This window comes from Falco rusticolus, chromosome 11, assembly GCF_015220075.1.
Source record: "Falco rusticolus isolate bFalRus1 chromosome 11, bFalRus1.pri, whole genome shotgun sequence".
Classification (NCBI taxonomy): domain Eukaryota; kingdom Metazoa; phylum Chordata; class Aves; order Falconiformes; family Falconidae; genus Falco; species Falco rusticolus.
Genome location: NC_051197.1, coordinates 27,791,354 through 27,809,455, shown reverse-complemented (window position 1 = coordinate 27,809,455; position 18,102 = coordinate 27,791,354).

Genomic DNA, 18,102 nt, shown 5'->3' with positions numbered 1-18,102 from the left:
AAACCATATCTCCCTTAATCCTGTTTTATTAATTTTATATTCTTGGCAAAAAAGAAGAAAAACAACAACCCCCCAACCCTCTTTACAAAGGGATCATGCAGCTTTCTGCTGGGACCCTGAGAACAGGAGGTCTCTGGTGTTCCATGGATGCTCGTCTTTTTAATTTGATAAAATAAATTAGCACAGGATTAGAGCCTTCCTGCACAGCATAGCTCAACTGTGGTTACCACCTTAAGGGAGGCATTAAGCATCTTTTTGGTTGCGCTGAGGTGAAACGGGAGCGTGCCAGCCCCTTTGCTCCTGTGAAAGAGAGACCTTTCCTCTCGGTAGCAGCGTAACTCGTGGCCTCTCCCCCCCACCCTTGGCCACTGCCAAAGGGGCTGCCTTTGGCCAGCGACAAGTTTTTTGTTGGATGAGGTGGACGATGCCTGCTCAGATGCATGCATGAGCCCATCAGCTCGTTTCATATAGCAGCCACAGGTGAGAACTGTAATTAGCTTCTTCCTTTTGGGATATTATGAAGATGTAAATGAGATGGCTTTCTCTAAGACAGCAGAGACTCTGTTCCTGAGAGTGAAGGTTTGGTCTGGGAAAAACAGCAGAGGGAGAATGGGAAAATGGCAGTGGCGCTTTTGCAGGTTTTGTCTCCTTTTCATGGCAGAGGTGCTCCAGCTGGTGCTGTCATCAGGACCTTCACGATGTTTCTGGCACGAGAGACATGGGGAGGCCAGGCTGTGAGGGAGCAACCTGTGGCTACAATGCAGATTTCATGGCCTCCAGACTGCTGGTTTTATGTGGCTACCAGAGAGGAGGGAAAGGACAATGGTGTGTGTGACTGAATGACCCATTCCTTGGACAGAGGGGAACCTGCACTGGACTTCCAGGAGCAGGATGGAACTAGTCCCAAAGGGGCTGAGGTTTGCAAGGCACAAGGAGCTGGACCGTGAGAGCTGGGCACAGCCCCTCCAGGCTCACACTGAGCGGCATGGTGCAAGGGCCCCTCAGCTAGATGAAATTTCTTGGTTGGCTTTTGGGAAATCCACGCTATGGAGGCTTTTAAACTGGAATTGGTGGGATAGTGCTTAGAGCTTTTCAGTGCAGAATATGAGAATGGTGACATAGGTTGCATCAAAAAAGAGACTGTGATGGCTGCACGGCTGGTATGTTCTTGTCCTGTGCCTGTCTTGAAGTTGAAGATAACTCCTCACCCACCACTGAGTTGGGCACTGGAGATGCATTCCTGCTTACCTTTAATCTTTCATTTAAAAAGGCTTTTAAAGCAGAATTGTGCCTGAAGTATTGCTTAAGTGTTTTCTCCCTGCAGAAAGCGTCTTGTTTGCTAATAGTGACAGTGGCTTTGAGACAAGTCTGCAGTGATGCCAGCCGGGCAGGGCTGTGATGGAGGGAGGTTTGTCCTGTGGCAGGGGAGCAGATATTCACCTTCAGCTTCTCTGTGAAGGGCTGCGTGGATTGGCAGGTGTCATCAGAAAAATGTCCTTATGTCCTGTTGGCCTCAGGGTCACTTCTGAAAGCTGCTCCATCTTTTGAGAATGTCTGACTCCCAGAATCTCTTCTGGTCTTGCTTGACCTCACCTGAACACCTTTGCTGCAGAATTGAGGGTCACACTAGAAATCTCTGGGTTGTTTTTGAGGCTCTTTTTTTGGAGATTCCCACAATTTCAGTCACCTGAGCAGTGCAGGGATTTTTGCAAAGGATCTTGCATTCAGGATAGAGTCATTTAGGTTGGAAACGACCTCTAAGATCATCAAATCCAACCATTAACCCAGGACTGCCAAGTCCACCACTAAACCACGTCCCTAAGCACCACATCTATGTGGTTTTAAAACTCTTACTTATTTGTATGAGAAAGCTATGATCAGAGGCTGTGCAGACCCTACAACACTACAAATACCAGCAAAACGCCTTCAGGGCTGGATTTATCAAAGATCCCAAGTCAAGGCATTTCTGCTTCCCCTGTCTTCCTCTACCAAGCAGGGGTTTCTTTTCTCCAGCAACATACCTGTTGTGGCGGGGTTTTTTGTTTGTTTTTTGTTGTTGTTGTTGGTTTTTTATTTGTTTGTGAAAAGTCACTAGGTAGCAGAGAAGTTTACTCTTTTATAAAAAATACATGGTTCCTTTGAAGGAAAAATATAAAACAAATGTCTGTCTTTGTTTTATTCAGTCTAGGAACAACTTATTCCTGTGCTACAAGGAGCCAGGTCGCTCTTGTTCTTCTGCTCGTGGAGCTGGCAGGGAGCAGGAGGATGCACTGTTCCCAAGCACTGGGCACTCCCTGTGGGCACACTCTGATGTCCTACATGTGTCAGGGTACAACTAAGATTCAGGCAGGATTTCATTGCTTGGTAACTCTGTGCCCTATGGAAACTCACTCGGATCCAGCAAGGTGCCAGGCTGGCGCCAAGCAAATTTTGTCTTATTTCAGCCTGAGAGCCCCAAAACTGGACAGATGGTGGGGTGGGATGCATGGAGCTGGCTGGAGGTGAGTGGTGCTCTGGTTCTAGAGAAATGGGGAGGAATCCTTCTAGTGGTGCCAATGAAAAATGGAATTAGGCTCTATTCTACTCCTGAAATACCATGTTGGCTGGGGTGTAGCTCACAAAAAGGAGGCTTTTTTCAGTATTTTTTGGGTAGAAAAATCTCATCTGTGCTGATGCCTGGGTAGGCTTGTCCTGGTTGGATTGGAGGGGCCTTCCCTGTTGCTGGAGACATGCTGTAGCACGGCGGGAGCAGCCTTGCCTCTCTGCGGGGACACGAGCCATAGAAGGGTGTGGGCTGTGCACACTACTGCAGTTAACCTTAGGGGTCACTGGCTTTAAAAAAGCTGAGAAAAAGCCAAAAAGACATTGATAAAAACTTCAAACAGCTTTCTTCTGGTGCCCCAGTGGTGTCTTGATCTTGTTCCCAATATTTTGGGTGATAGAAGAGCTATTTTAAGTTAATTGGCTTTGCAAAGCATTGCTGATGCACTGGTGAAGGAGACCTCGCACAGCTGTGCACAAGGCAAGCCAAAAAAACAAAGGCGTATATTCTCGGATTTGAGGTAGGAATTATATACACTTAGAGTCATGAACTCTGGGTAATAATTGAAAGGTCAGATTGATGAGAGCAGCCTCCGAGATACGATTTCTATGACAGCTTGATGGATGCCCCACTATCAAGGTGTGCTTTTAATCATAATCTCATTACTCCACTTCTTATGGTTCGACTCACCTAAACTCATGGGAGGAATCGGGGCCCACCTCTAAAATGTGAATCGGCTTTTATTTGGAGGAAGAAGAGTTGAATGGTTGGGAGAACAAAAAGGAAAGAAATGAGCCAAAAAAGAAAAAAAGACCTTCCTGGCTGAGGATGAGTCAAAAGCCAGTGCAAGAGCAACACCCTCATTGCTCCAGAGCAACGTGCTGAATATCTTTCTGCTGGCTGGGACCAGTACACATGCTCTGAAGCAAAGGAGGGAGACTCCAACCTCCCGTAGCATCAGCCACATGCTGTGCCCGTGAGTCTCGCTGCATTGCTGCCCCTGAAAGCCTGAGCACGAGGCCTGAGAGGACATGGCCAGTACAGCTCTCCCGGGTGTGAGCGGAGCTTTGTTTTGGGGAGAAATTCACACTGGCTGTTCACCTGCTCCCATCTGTTCAATGGAAACCCATGGTGAAGCTTCCCGGTGATGGCCAGCTGTGAAATGCTTATGTGCTGATGGAGAGCACCAGCTTCTAGCAAAGGATCCCTGACCCTTGGAGAAGGCAAAAGCCTTTTTTTGAGGTCATGGTGCACAGGAGCTGAGAAGATAAAGCTGACCTTTATCCCAGCCAGGCCCCCATAGCAGGCACTGAGGGAACACCACTTCTCTTTGCTAGAAATACTTAGAATCCCTGGAGAGCCACCACATCTGCTGGTCCATCCATTGATGTGGCCACGTGGAAACTGCACCATGGGCCACATCAAGGTCCCATGGTAGGTCACATCAGTGGTAGGCAGGTCCTTTTCCCATGTCATCAGCATCACCATAACCCAGGGGGACTGGCTAGTGGTGGCTCCCAAAAGGCACCCTAATGGGCTCCTCTGTGAGAGCTCCGTGCCAGGGTAGCACCGGAGTCCCATCAGCAGATCCTGCAATTCATCCTTGCCTCCATGGAACCTCCTGGAAGAGTAGTATGGAAATTTCAACCTATTTTTAAGGGTTATTTTCACTCAAGTGAAATCTATCAAAGAAGGAGGGTTATTTTTACAGCGCGCAGCAACTGCTGGTTGCCATGGCAGCGGGCCGGGCGAAATGCAATAAAGCATCCCTCTGTTATCGTAAACACAAAGGGAACCACGGGCATGGAAAAGAAAGGCGATAGTCATGGGGGGGCGGATGGCAACACTGCAGTGCGCTCACCAAGACCTGTCACCTATCTGGGCTTGGGCAGCTATGTCCAGGGAGGTTCTTTGGAGTCATCCGTGCCCATGAAGGGTCTGGCAGGCCAAGAGGAGTGATCCTCTCGGAGCTCCCTGCCGTGAGTGTTGAGAGCACTGGTATGTCAGCCTGAGCTGAACTTCTTCCCTCTTCATTTGAAAAAAAACTTGGAAGAAGTTTAAAAAATGCATCACCTAAAGAGGAGGGTGTGTCTGGGGGAACCTCTGTATTTGTTTTTTATTATTATTTTTTTAATCTTACTGCCAGGACAAGGTGCATCAGCTGTGGAGGTCTCTTCTTTTAAACGTTTGCAGTCTGTGAAGAGATTTTGCAGGTGATGAGAGGGTTCATCCTCTCCATCTCTCTCCAGTGCGTTCTGCCTCTGTGTAAATTTAGGTGCCTTGTTTAACCACAGCCGATGAACGCATGCGTGTAACTGAAGTACTCCTGATGCTGCTGGGCCCAGGAGAACCTTGGTGAGCACGGCAGTGAGCTGCCCCCAGAGAGGTGGAGGACACCAGCTGGGATCACCCTCATGAGCTGTGGCCACCCCTGTGTGTGAGCCCTTGGGTGTCCCAGTGGCATCAGAGGACACAACCAGAAACCGCACCAACCTCTCAAGGTACATGATTTGTTCCTGAAGTCTGTGCTGCCGTGTCTTCAGTGCTGCCGTTGTGGCTTTATGGAAGCCACATGGCTGCCCCTCCTTGCTCTTCCCTCCCAAATGCAGATTGTCCTCAGGTGGCACATCTTAGGTTCGTGAGGGCTGGCTGGGCAGGGGGAAGCCTAACACAACCAACCGTCACCATGTGCTGAAGCTCTCCCCAAGTACCACAAGGGTGTATTCATGTTGAATTCCCACTGACACAATCGCTGCTAATGTGGAGAGCAAGCGAACAGGCACAGGACTGGGCTTCCTCACTGCATAGAAACCTCTTCAGGAACCTGGGGATTGTTTGGGGGAGTTCCAGGCGTTTTTGTTTAAAAGTGTCTTGAATTGGGTACCAAAACCCAGACCATCCTTGCCGTTTGTCTTGCCCTAGAGACGTCACTGAGGTCTTGGGTTTGTCACTTAGCTATGCCATTGGAAAAAGCCAGTGGTTTTTGATTTCAAGACATCAGGCAAAACCGCAGCAGTCATGAGCCTGCCAGGTTAGAGCAAGTGCCACTGAAGACCAGAGTCTTCCTCAGCCTTTCCTCATGGAAACTGAGTTATCCCCAGCTACTCTTGCAAACAAGCTCTCTGAACACACCATCTCCCAACCCCGCCTAAGGTCAGTCCCACCCCAATACAAATCCTCAAGGACACACGTGGGAGTTGGGTGTCCCATCACCACTGAATGGCAGGGGGCAGGTGGGTGTGAAAAAGGTGAATCTCTTGCATCAGCCAAAAGCCCCTCTCCTGCCTTATGCTGATCCAAGATGCTGCTCTAGGGTTTGCAGGGCAATGGTTTTGGAGATGTGGGGCTTGCTTTTTCAGCAATTCATGAATGGAAAAGGAACAAAGGCAAGACCTACTGTGTATCAGCGTGTGTATAAATAGATCCCTGGGAAGGTGAGACCAGCAGGAGGGAAGAGATCAAGACAATTACTCTTTCCAAAGGAACAGCCTTGACACCGCTTGCCTTTGCGGCTGAACCCCGTAGTATCAGGTCATCATTGCTCCTTGTGCCCAGGACTCACTTATCTAGGCAAAGATTGTGTGAATAAACCCAACCCTGCCACTTGCCAGGGGAAGGGGGTTTGTCCATATATTTTTTTTTTAAATGTTATTTTTTTTATTGAATACTAAGGAAAAAAATATGATAATGCTTAGGTGGAGATGTATCTCATCTAAAAGGGTTTCTAATGATTGTGGTTTATATTGAATTATTAGAAAGTCAATAACCAGGACATGTGGTTGTCTGGGAGTCCCTCTGAGGAAGAGCTCAAACTAGCTCTGCTGGTTCTCCAGCCCTCTGGTGGTATTTAGCCAGGTTCTTTCTTGGGGGGCATTTTCACTAAGGTCTTCTCCAAAGTCCAGGAGTGCTTTCCCAGGGGACTCGGGTCCTAGCCCTCCTGCTGATAGTGTGCCACAATAGACTGGTAGAGTGCTAGATGATCTCTTGGAGATTAAACTTAATTCACAATTCTTTAACCTAAGGTTCCCGTTCATAAGTGTTTCATTATTAAGGGGTGAGTACGTGGCAGCTTCATTCTTTAATAGCGTATATAGCACGTTACATTTTACAATGCATTAGCAATAAATGCTTAATGGAAGGGGCTATATCAAGCTGTTAGATAGAAAGCCTATTATAAAATGTGTGCTCCTGCTAAAACAACGCGTGTGTCTGTTTAACACCTGATGTTAACTCAGAAAGCGTGTTAGAAAGCACCGCTCTTTGGCACCAGGAAAATAAGAAGCACTTTATGTATTAAAGTGTCACCAAAATTTCCTTCCCTGTTTAAAACATTCTTGAGAAGCTGTTGTCTAAAAGGTAGCTGGCTGAGACGGGAAGTCTGGAGGAATCTTTTGGAGGCTGGGGCTGGAGGTGTCTGGGGGTGGGAGGTGGTGCACAGCCAGGCTGGATCAGGCCAGCCCAGTGCCGCACAGAGGTAAGCCGCTTTTAAAGCCAAACTTAGACTCATTGAAGTGTTGTTCATAAAGGATCCCTGAAGGTCTCTGGCACAGACTCTCCTTGGAAGTGGGACTGTCCCCATCGGGTTGGCCGTGGCTTGGTCCAGGTGAATGTTGCAACCCTCTGAGGATGCAGAGCCAGCAGCCACCCGAGGCAGCCTGTCCCAGCGCTGCCCCAGCCTCCTGGGGCAAATCTCACTCACCAAAACCTTCAGCCCTCTGCAAAGAGGTTGCCTTAATCAAGCAGGTCTGGAGGATGAAGCCTCAAGCGTGGGTTTTTTTAGCATTTTTAGCACAAACACAAGCTGTTATTGGTGGGGTCCGGGTGCATCTGACCCAGCCAGAGCTAGTGCTCAACAGCCCAGGCCGTCAGTGACAGTTCAGCAATTCCTTTTTGCATGGTCCACACTTGAGTTCAGCTCCACTGAAGCACCTGGCAGGTGGCAGGGCATGCTTTGGGGTGCATAAACCTGCTCACCATCCCTCAGCCCAGGCAATGCACAGTGCACCCTGCAAAATCCTTGCTGACTTTGGGGCTGGCATAACTGGCCTGGGCTTCTTGGACTTCCAAACCAGGTTTGTTTATTCCCCACTGTGACTCTTCAGTCCTGACCCCTCGGTCCTATTCCAGTGCTTCAGCAGTTAAATGGAAAATGGTGCCTGAGAAGATTAGAATTAAGTTATTAAAGCATCTGGACAGTTTTAAGAGGATTGCTGAGCATCGTAGTACTCAAGATTGACTTGAGAATTTGGGGGTGGATTTGCAGCTGGAAGAAATTCCTCATGTACTGTATACCTGCCCCTTGTGTATATGTTAGCATACTTGGCACAGATGTCTCTTTGTTTCCGTACAGGAAACTAATTGCCTTTCTTGTTTCAGTCTGAAGTTTTCCTGTGTCATTCTGTAAATAATGAGAGGCATTTCTCAAAGTTTGCCAGGCGCCTTTGTCTCTCCTGACGGCACTTCAGCTGCTTGCCCTGCGCTAGGAGAGCATCCCCCTTGCTGGAAACCTGGTGTCATCTCACCAGGGTCTGTGCTGGCCCAGAGGTTTGTCAGCTGGGAAACGTCCTGCAGGGAAGCACAAGTGGGGAGGAGGAGGTTTTATGTGAGAGCGACAAGCTTTGCCTTTGCGTTGGCTCTAACTTCCAGCTTATTGTGTGAATTCCAGTGTGGGAGATTAAAGTCCTTTATTGACCCTCAGCACGGCGGGGGCTTAGGCAGCAGCACCAGGCAACACCTCCTGTGACCCATGGGGCTGTGACACACAGGGGTGCAGCCTGCCTGGTAGGGGAATTTTCTTGGCCCCCAAAAGCTTTGGACCCTGTGTTTCCTTTTATGTGCCATTTAGAGGCTGAATTTTTGGTAGGCAGTCTTTCCTTGGCTAGATGATGTGTGTCTCCTGAGGTTTAAAGAAAAAGAGCAGAAGTTCAGGGCTCGTGACAGAATCGGAAGCAATGCAATGCTGTGATGGAAACCCAGCTCTCTCCTCCTGGTACCAAATGATGGTTTGCTACAGACCTGTGGGAGAACAGAAATCCTCCGAGCTTTCCCAGGAAGGAAGCTGGAGCAGATGCAGAGTAAAAGAGGGATGAGAGAGCCTAGAGCTAGCCTAAAATTGTGCCCACTGCTCCAATTTGCTGTGAAAGCAGAATTCAGGTCAGTAATGAGAGAGCAGATGCGAATGCGAGGTGCAGAAGCATTTGCTGCTGTAAACTAACTGGAGTTTACAGGTGCTTGAGGAACGGAAGGGGAGGTTTGTCCTGTGGGAAAAGGGAGGATCAGTTCCAGTCATGGGTCAGTGACTGCCCAGATCCACCCAACTCAGGAAGAAAGAGCGCTCCGGTATGTTGGGCACACGTGTAGACCGAGCCTTGTTGAGCAGGGATGGTACAGCTGGGGCACAGAGGCAGCGGCATCACGGCGATGGCATGAGGCTGGGGCGGGCAGGGTTGGGTAGCGGGGAGCAGCAAAGACCCTTGGCCGCGGCTGGGCTTGGTGCTATCGCCCATCCATCACCCATCCCCATGCACCATCTGCTGTGCAGCGACCGGTGAGGTGCTAGCAGCGCTGCTCCAGCGGCCCCATCCAAGCCACTGGCAACTTGATGCTAATCCTGCTTTCTTGTTTTGTTGTTACCGCCACAGCTGCTTTCTATGGTCTAATTTGGGCTATGGAGTAAATGAGGGGGTTGCAGCCAGCAAAGGAGCACCAAGGAGGGCTCGTGGCAAGGGAAAGGCTGGGCTTTAGCTGGTTGAACACTGCCTGGGAGGAACACTTCTGGGTGGCCAGGAGACACCGCTAAACATGCCTAAGCCAGGCTTTCACTGCCTCCCTTGGTGCATTGGGCTGTGTCAGTGCTCCCAGGATGGTTCCCTGTGCCTGGCCGAGAGCACAGCTGTGGAAATGGGGGTAGCTTGGAGGAGATGCTGAGCTGTGCCTCAGTTTCCCCTCTCAGTGTACAGGAGTGGGAGCCTGTGGGCCAGCCGGAGGGAAGTGAGGAGATGGGTTGGGCTGTCTTGCCAGCATCTGGGGGTATGCAGCATGCTCTGGCTGGCCGCCCTTCCCACTGGGGTGGCTATTTATCAGGAATGAAGCCGGCAGGGAGGGATGAGCATCCTGAGCCGGCTGAAGCCATCAGATCTCTGTCAAGGAATTGGCCTGCACTTCTATTACCTGTCCCTCTTGTCACTTTTGTGTGAGAGGAAGCAGGGACATAGCAGGTACCTGGTTACTTTGGGGCTGTCACATCTGCTGCAGGGGGGACGGTGCAGCTTGTGACAAGCCGGTGTCATTAGCGCTGGCCTCCGAGGCTGCTGCCAGTCGGGATTTGCTGCTCACCTCGCCGGCACACGCCGTGCTGCCCGCTCCCCGCATGGCAGCCCCTCATCCAAAGCATGGTTGGGGCACGGATCCTGCCCACTGCTCAGCACCGCCGAGGATGCCTCCCTGGGCAAGGAGCTGTACCTCATCTCCTTCCTCACATGGGGAGGGGGAAAACGCTTCAGCACGGCTAATTGTGGAGGGCTCGTGCTTTCGGCACCGCTTGCCGCAGGCTGCCAATCACCCTGCGCTCCCCTGCTCCCACCGCAGTGCTGGGCATCACGTCGGCTGTGTCACGGTTTGCTCTGACATCGGCCTGATGCCTGGACCGTGCTGGGGCAGTGACGAGTGGTAATTGGGTCCCCCCTCCACGAGCGTTTGCAGCCATCTGAGGAAGCGCTGGGGCACTGAGACCTTTCGGACGGAGACAGACCTGCCAGGTGTTGATTTCTGCTGGCAGCAGGTGTGCTCTGTAATCACGGACACTGGTTCTCAGCTGGGGTAAGGTGGTAAATTGGGAGCACCCTGCCAGCTTGCACCAGCCACAGGCAGGCAGCAGGAGCTGTGGGATGACCCCAGGGGTGTTTTCAGAAGCACCAGGCTGCAGGTATTGTCTCAAAGGGGGCCGGCATGCACTTTTAGAGATGCTTAAATGCATCTGTAAATCTGCCTGCTGCAGGTGTGGCTGGCTTCTTGCTGAGGCGGCTGCAAATGCTGCTGCCAGCCGGTGCCCCAGCAGCAGGACCGGGCACAATGCTGCTGCTCTGCATCTGCTGAGGGCTCCTCTCTATCCCTGCAGGAACGGCACAACCAAGCTGCCAGCAGCCTGTGATTCCTGCAGGGTCTGGGCTGGTCTTGCTTTAACTTGGGAAGAGGCACCTGCATCCCAGCCAAGTGCATCTGGAGTAACTGAAGGGTTGCTGCAGGGACCATACATTAGATGTAGATGATGGCAACAGGAGCAACACTGCAACTCCTGGCGTGCCGATCCTCATGTCACTGCTGGAGTCCAGCTCTCCTCATCATTCCCCATTGATCTTGCTCCTCTGATTTTCTCCAACTTTGTTATTTTCAAGGGTCCTTCGTGTATTTTCCCCTGCTCCTCCCGCCTCCTCGTCTCGTGGCTGTGTGTGGGCAGTGTATTTCAGTAGTGATTATGATAGTGATGAAAGACCTTTTCAGTGTTGGGGCTGGCTGGCAAGGTGGGGAATGTTGTCTTTTCCATCATCAACATGCTGATCTGCTGCTAGCAGCACCCCCTTCTCATCTTCCCAACTCCTGGGAGGCAGCATGTGATGCCTGCCTTGCGTTCGTGAGGGCTGTTGCTGCTGCTTGCTCCAGATCAGCTGGTAGCACAGCATCAGGGACAACGCGTCCCCCCGACAAGCACATCTGCAATTTGTGGGAGACATTTTTGCCTGTAGCTGCACATCCCTACCGCATTTTCAGCAGTAACAGTTTTGTCTTGGGTATTTTACCCAATCTCTTGCAATCAGGGACTTAGGCAGCTCTTTTTGGCTTTGAACTTGGTCATCAAGAGAAAGCATTGAGCATGTTTCTTGCTTTAAATGCCCATGGTTTTTGCTACGCTGTCACCATTCTCTGTGGCAAGCACTGTGGGCTGACAATCAGTTAGTGCCAGGGTGAGCGATAGATGTCAGTGCTTTAGGATCACCGTGAGGTCTTATGTGGAAATCTTCCCCGATGGTTTCTCCACCAGTGGGACCTTCCCCCCTGTGGGGCTGCCTGGCATCTAACATGTGGTCCTTGCCGACACCCCCCTTCTGCAAGGCCACCTCTGGGACCAAAATCCAACAAATGGTCCATTTAAAAGTGCAAACCTTGGAGCTCTTGGGATCCCAGGAGGCTACCAATACCCTGCTGACGCATCTGCTCTGCTGAAAAACTTGGCTCCTGCCATCATAGCTCAGCTCCCACTCCCTGAGCCAGTGGAAGTGCTGCTGGGCTGCCTGTCCTTAGGGCTGAGGCTGCCAGGGCTCCGCTCCCTGCCTTGTGCGTGCCTCTGCAAGCACAGCATTGCCCTGCTGTTTTCTGCCAGGTAGATTTTAAGCTTTTAAAGTGCAATCATGCAACCTGACTACTGTATCGCCTGTGCTTTCAGCCTTCCCCCAGGAGCCCTTGTCCTGTGCGCCCTGAGCTGGGCTCTGGCATTGCGTGTGGATGGTCGCCCCAGGGAAGAGAAATAGGGACCGAGGGAGCAGGCAGCTGGATGCAGAGGAGGGTGGTTGAGACCTCTGCTTTCACCAGCACTGTGGTGGTGACAGCCCAGCCACCCTGAACAGAAGGGTTTTACTAAAGAAAGATGCTTTCTGCATAGCTCAAGCTCCAGTTAGGTCTCCCCATTTACTGGAAACCATGGCCAGGACCTCTAAACCAACCCCAAGATCTTAGAAATAGTTGCATCACGTGGGAAAGCTGACAGCCCTGGGACTTTCAGGGGTCAGGAGGGACCCATCCTACTCTTGATTTCCATAGCCGTGGTGCCAAAAGCATCACACTATAGCCTTGAGTCCAGCGTTGCCCTTCCCTTGCCCTGGCTGCTCCCATGCGTAGGGTAAGCAAGGTCTGCAGGCAGCTGCCTGCCCACAGCTGACTCCTTGGCTGTAGCCGTGCTAAGGACCAGTTAAAAAGGCTGCCACGACCTTCACAGAACACCAGGAGACATTTGTCCAACCTCCCTTACATTCACTCATCTATCCACAACCAAAAAAAAAAATAATTGCTTTGCATTTAGGGAATTAATTAAAATAGTAAGTAAATAGAGCACCTGAGTAATCCCACTGTGTATTTTTAAAGAGGTGCTTGCTGCTGGCTTCCCAAAGGTCCTGCGAATGTCAAGGGAGGTGGCTTCTTCCTCCCAGGCTGCTAGGGGTAGGGACGTCATCTTGCGGGAGCCCCCCAGAACTGTTTCCTTGAAGACACCCTTTCTACCTCATTATAACTACTTTGTGTTTGTGTTTTCCAAGCATTTGTGACCACATTGATTACAGCGAAACAAGATTCTTATTGGCAGCACAAATCACTTTTTCAAGATGACACCAGCACTTACAGTCTTATTACTGCCATTAACAAAATTATTATTACGACTTTGCCACACTCGCCCTTTCTAAAGAAAGCGATTCAAATCCAGATATTCTGGCTTAAAAATATCCCATCCTCATTTTCCTCTCGAGCCAAAAAAGAGGTCACACCAGCCCTTCTGGGTAATAGAAGAGCATGGACATACTTAGGCTGTGTTTTAGGTTATGGAGCACGCTTCTCAGGCCTGCGTTTTCCTAATTGTACATCTGCTGAATTCAGCTGTCTCCGAGCTCAGCACTGGTCTCCCATCTTCTGCAGCCTGTCCCTGCTTTGCTGGCTGGGTACAGAACCAAGGTCTGCAGCTGTGGGGAGCAGCAAGCGTTGCTCTGCAGAAAGGTGACACGGCCAGATGTTGGCCAGGTGTCACCTGATGTGGCTTGCCCAAAGGACCTGAAGGTTATCCAGGGAATTGACCCCAACACCTCGTTTCAGATGAGATGCCTCTCTCCTTTTACCTGAGCTTCAAGGCACCACAGGTCCCATCCATCTAGGAGGCTGGATTTTTGGCTACCCTGAAGTTATCTGCCAGCCAGTAAAACAGGGAGCTGACAGCGTGTTTGTCACAGCTGGGACTGTCCTCACCAGGCTGAAGGTAGCTGGATGATAGGATACACAGGAGAGGACACATTGTTCCTCGTCTTGGCCGTTACGGCTTTACAAATGACTATTCTAAGCTTAGTTCCAAAATGGTGTCGTGGCTTTCGCTGCTGTCATCAATTGCCATCAACACTGCATTTAGCTGACATAATTACTTATTGTTACAATCAGTGCCCATTAGGTTAAAGCTAAATTACAGTCTCAGTCCTTGGGAACTGCCTATTACATCCATATGAATACGCAAAGTTCATCACTCATGATTAACGTTGCTACAGTGAATACAAAAGGAATTAGTGAGGACCTGTCACTTATTGTAAAGTGCTGCCAGATTATGGTATCAGAAATGATGTGTCAACTGTTAAAACTTAATAATCCATGCTGGAGTGCTGTATCTGATTACAACGCTGATCAAAGGAGAGGCCTGATTGGCACTTGGAAACCAAGGCTGGGTGCTTATGAGACCGATAACCTACATGGGTCAGGAGTCGTTGACCAAACGCCGGAGCCGCAGCTCGGCATGCTCACCCCCTAACCCTGGCAGCTGTGAGGGGCTGGGGACACTCCTGGGGGCACGTGCCTGGCTGCTGGTGTGGCTGGGAAAGGACTGATGGGTTTGTGGGCCATGGGCACATCTCTGAGCCGGGAGGATAGATGCAGCTCCCAGCCGGGGACCTCCTTGTTCTGGCAGGAGTGAGCCTGGGGGTCCCAGGCTGGGGTTTGGTTGCCCTCCGCTCTGGCTGGTGATATAAATCACCCTGTTGCGGCCAGGACTGCCATTTCCAGACCCCTTCTCTTCCACTGATGAGACCCGAGCAGAGGGTGGGAGCACATTTCCCCAGTGTGGGCTGGGAGGACCCAGGACTTCTCATTTGGATGGATTTCACTGGGTACCTTCCCATGGGATAAGAGCAGCGTGCAGTCTCGTATGTATTGGTGAATGCATATATGTGTAAGTATATATATGTGCATGTTTGTGTGAATTCAGAAACAGTCCTAAGTTTTTGCATTAACATTGCTCAAGGGGACGGTCTGATTTTTCTAATTTGCAAAGACTTTTTGGTTTGAAAGGTTTGTGTTCTTTGCATTTTTCTTTCAGACTCTCAAGACTGAAGAAAATGTTTTAGTTAACCACAAATATTGTAATGCTGGGGTTCTTCTCTTTTTCTTTCCTTCTCCTCCACCCCTTGAAGACATCCTACACGCAAACATAAAGATCTGTTGTTGGACTGTGCTAACAAAGTCCTCCTGGGAAGAAGAGCTGAACCACACAGGCTGTAGCACATGGGCTTGACAGAGGGTGGGTAGCTGTAAATCTGCATCTGGCCCCTGCTAACCCCCTCAGGCAGGCTCTGGCTGAGCCAAGGGGCGTCGTGGTCCCTCCAAATGCACGGCATTGTGCTCCTCACCCAGCAGCCCCTGGAGCTGGGCTGCAGGGAGGTCCTCCTCCATGGCTGGGGTTTCTGTAGGACCATTGCTGGGTGGTGAGCCACACACCAAAATCCCTGCGTGGGCTCTTCCTCACAGCCCCACATTTTTGTTTGTGGCTACTGGTTGCAGATGTTTACTACTGGTAACAACCTGACCTGCAGCTGAAAGCTGGCTACTTCATACTATCCCTTAATGGGCTTAAGTTTCCCAGACGGCATTTTGCATCTCCACCAAAGAGTATTTAAAAACTCTTGCAGGTCTTTGGCCAAAGGCTCCCGCACACTTTGCATGACTTCTGGGAAACGCTGCGCTTTCTGCTGTTGCTGTCATGATTGCAGTGCTCCAGCAGATGACAGAGGCATGTTTGTCCTTTTGATGCAGGGGTCGTCCCTGCTACTAGACAGCCCCTGCTGTCCCAGCAGCCGGTGGTAAGGGTTGCAGCTCCTCCGCTTGCAGCCAGCTTGGGTTGGTGCCCTTCTGCCTCTGGGCAGCTTAACCAGTTTTGGCCTCTGGGGAAGGTTCATCTCTGTTGCCTTCAGCAGATATCTTCCTAACACCCTCTTTACTGAAACAGGGTGCAACTGGTCTCACTATTACTTCTGAGTGGAAAAAATAGCAAGTCTGGGGGGGCTTCCAGGGGAGGCTGCATGATGTTGTAGTGATAATAATATAATGTATTACTGCAAATCCACCCTGATTCTGAGTCTTTCTTGTATTTCAGACCCGTTGTTTGCTTCTGTCCTTGCAGGACCTGACAATGCTCAGCAGCGGCAAGACTAAAGCAGGGGAAGAAAAGCCAATCTCTGGAGATCTCCCTCCAGCTCTGGAAGGAAGAGAGGGAGATCCGTTTGCTAATGATTTCAATGTTCTTGCTTAAGACCTCTCTGCCAGAGTACCTGGCTGAAGGTAAGCCAGGCTGCTGGTGAGTGTGCCAGTGCTTTCCACAGCTGTCCATACCGTGGGCTGCAGGCTCATCCAGAGCTGGGCTGCTCCACTCAGTTTTCTCTACCCAGGACCTGTGTGTCCACCGTAAAGCCACCTGGGTTGACGAATAGGCAATGCTGGAAGGTCATGGTAGGTATATTGTTGCTGTTGCCGGGGTGTCTGCTGTGCTTGTGGATGCTCCAGGCTGTGTGCCCAGGCTGCTGCATGCTGCCTGATGGTGCCCATCACCTGCAGCTTTTGCTGAGGTCTCAGCTCAGCTTTCCTGGAGGTTGTTTGGGCTGTGACTTCTCACGCATCCACCACTGACAACATGAAGAAGAGCCCTCGGCGTATTCAAAGGCATGTTTGTGTTGTGTCTCCCCTCCGTACCTGTTGTATTTCCCAGACCTCTAGATGTCCTTACCTCTCTCCTCCAGGCTTGCTCCAGTTGTGCTTCATCTTGTCTGAGGAGCCTTTTCGGAGGCCTTTTTTGCACCAGTTTGAATCTCCTTTGTCTGTGGTCCAGCGTGGCCCTTGGCTGCTCCTCTCCTGCTCATTGCTTCCCAGCTGGCACCCATGCTGTGGAGCTGTTGGACAGCCAAGGGAAGAAACTTCACCCCACCTCTCTCGGATAGCAGCCTAACTTTTGGTGACCGTGTCTTCTCCTGTTCCCCATTCCACCTTGGGCTAGGCACGCCTATGCAGATACATATGTGTATGTGGCATCATACGAGGATTGTCCGCTTCAATATATTAAAGGGCTTGCTAACAGCACCAAGAGTCTGAAAAAGTCTGCAGAACTGAAAGCTTCAGGCAAGCCTTGCATAATTCTTCCACCCTAAGACTTTTCTCTCACACTGAATCTTACAATTTTTTTCTTTCCTTTTTCTTTTTTGCTTGCCTAACTGTGATGGTAAGGGCTGGATTTCCTTCCTTCTTTTCCACTGCAGCTCCAACAAAGCAACATAACTAAAAACACTTGTTTGGGTTAAACTGAAAACTTAAAACATCTTTGGTGTGAACCTGCAAACAAGACTTCCCAAGTCCTGCTCTGTTCTGGTTCAACTGATACAGTTGATCTCTAGAAAAAATAATGAAACATTTACTTATCCTAGGCAAACAAAACTCCCTTTAGAGGACCCAAAACGCAATCTGTCATTTCCATTTCACATCATTTAAAATGTCTGTATAATTTTAACCATAAAATGGAAAGTGTAACTGGCCAGTCACTGCAAATGGAAATGTTCCTTTTCAAAGCATTCAAATGAAATCTTTCATTTATTTTCTTGAAGGTTTCCCGTTTGTTGGATGGTTTGGAAGTTGGCAATTCATCGAGATGAAGTTGTGCAAAGTTGGCCGTTGCTGAATTTGCATTTTCTTTCCCAGAGGAGAGAGAGATCTAGTGTTAAAAACATTGCTGTGCTGCATCACTGGGAGCTCCATGTGTGTCCCTCCCCCCTGCGGGTCACCCCCATCATGCAGGAAAGGGCAGGTCTGCCCTTCCTCACCTCTTCTTCCCTGCCAAAGTACTCGGGTGATGATTCCCCTCGTCCCTGCTCCGGACATGGGATTACAGCTCCAGCTCCTCTTCCCAGTGCATCATCAACATGTTGTTTCCAGGGTCATAAATTTGCACTGTGATGAGACACAACCAGATGTTAGGATACGTGAAGCGACTGGCGAAGCAGCCTGCCTGGCGCAGCCCCCACCTCCGGAGTCAGCCGCCCGCTAATGAGAAGCAGGTCTCTCGCCTCGAGCTGGGCCAGGACAGACGGAGAGCATCCCCAGGAGCAACCACGGAACTGCCATCTCGACCCCCTTCCTGCTCTCGGTGCCCGGGGAGCATCTCCAGGGCTAGATTCAGGCACTTTGGTGGCTATTGGCTTCTGGCGGCCATCTGGAAAGATAGTTTGGGCCAGTACAGGGGGGGGAATGCACAAGGCCATGGTCCTCGTTACTAGCAAGGAAGCTGGTTACAATGCTGTATGATGCTTTATCGTGTAAAAACGCTTCTGAGATGCATGTTTTGGATCATTTGTTTGGCTGAACAGGCTGTTTTTTAATGGAGAGACCCACGGGGAAGTGAGGTCTTAGCTGAGGATACTGAACCGGTTCCCTCTGCCAGGAGCCAGCCTTGACTTGGGATGCCTGCTTCCAAGTGGCTCCAGCCCTTGTGTCCCCATGGCTCTGAG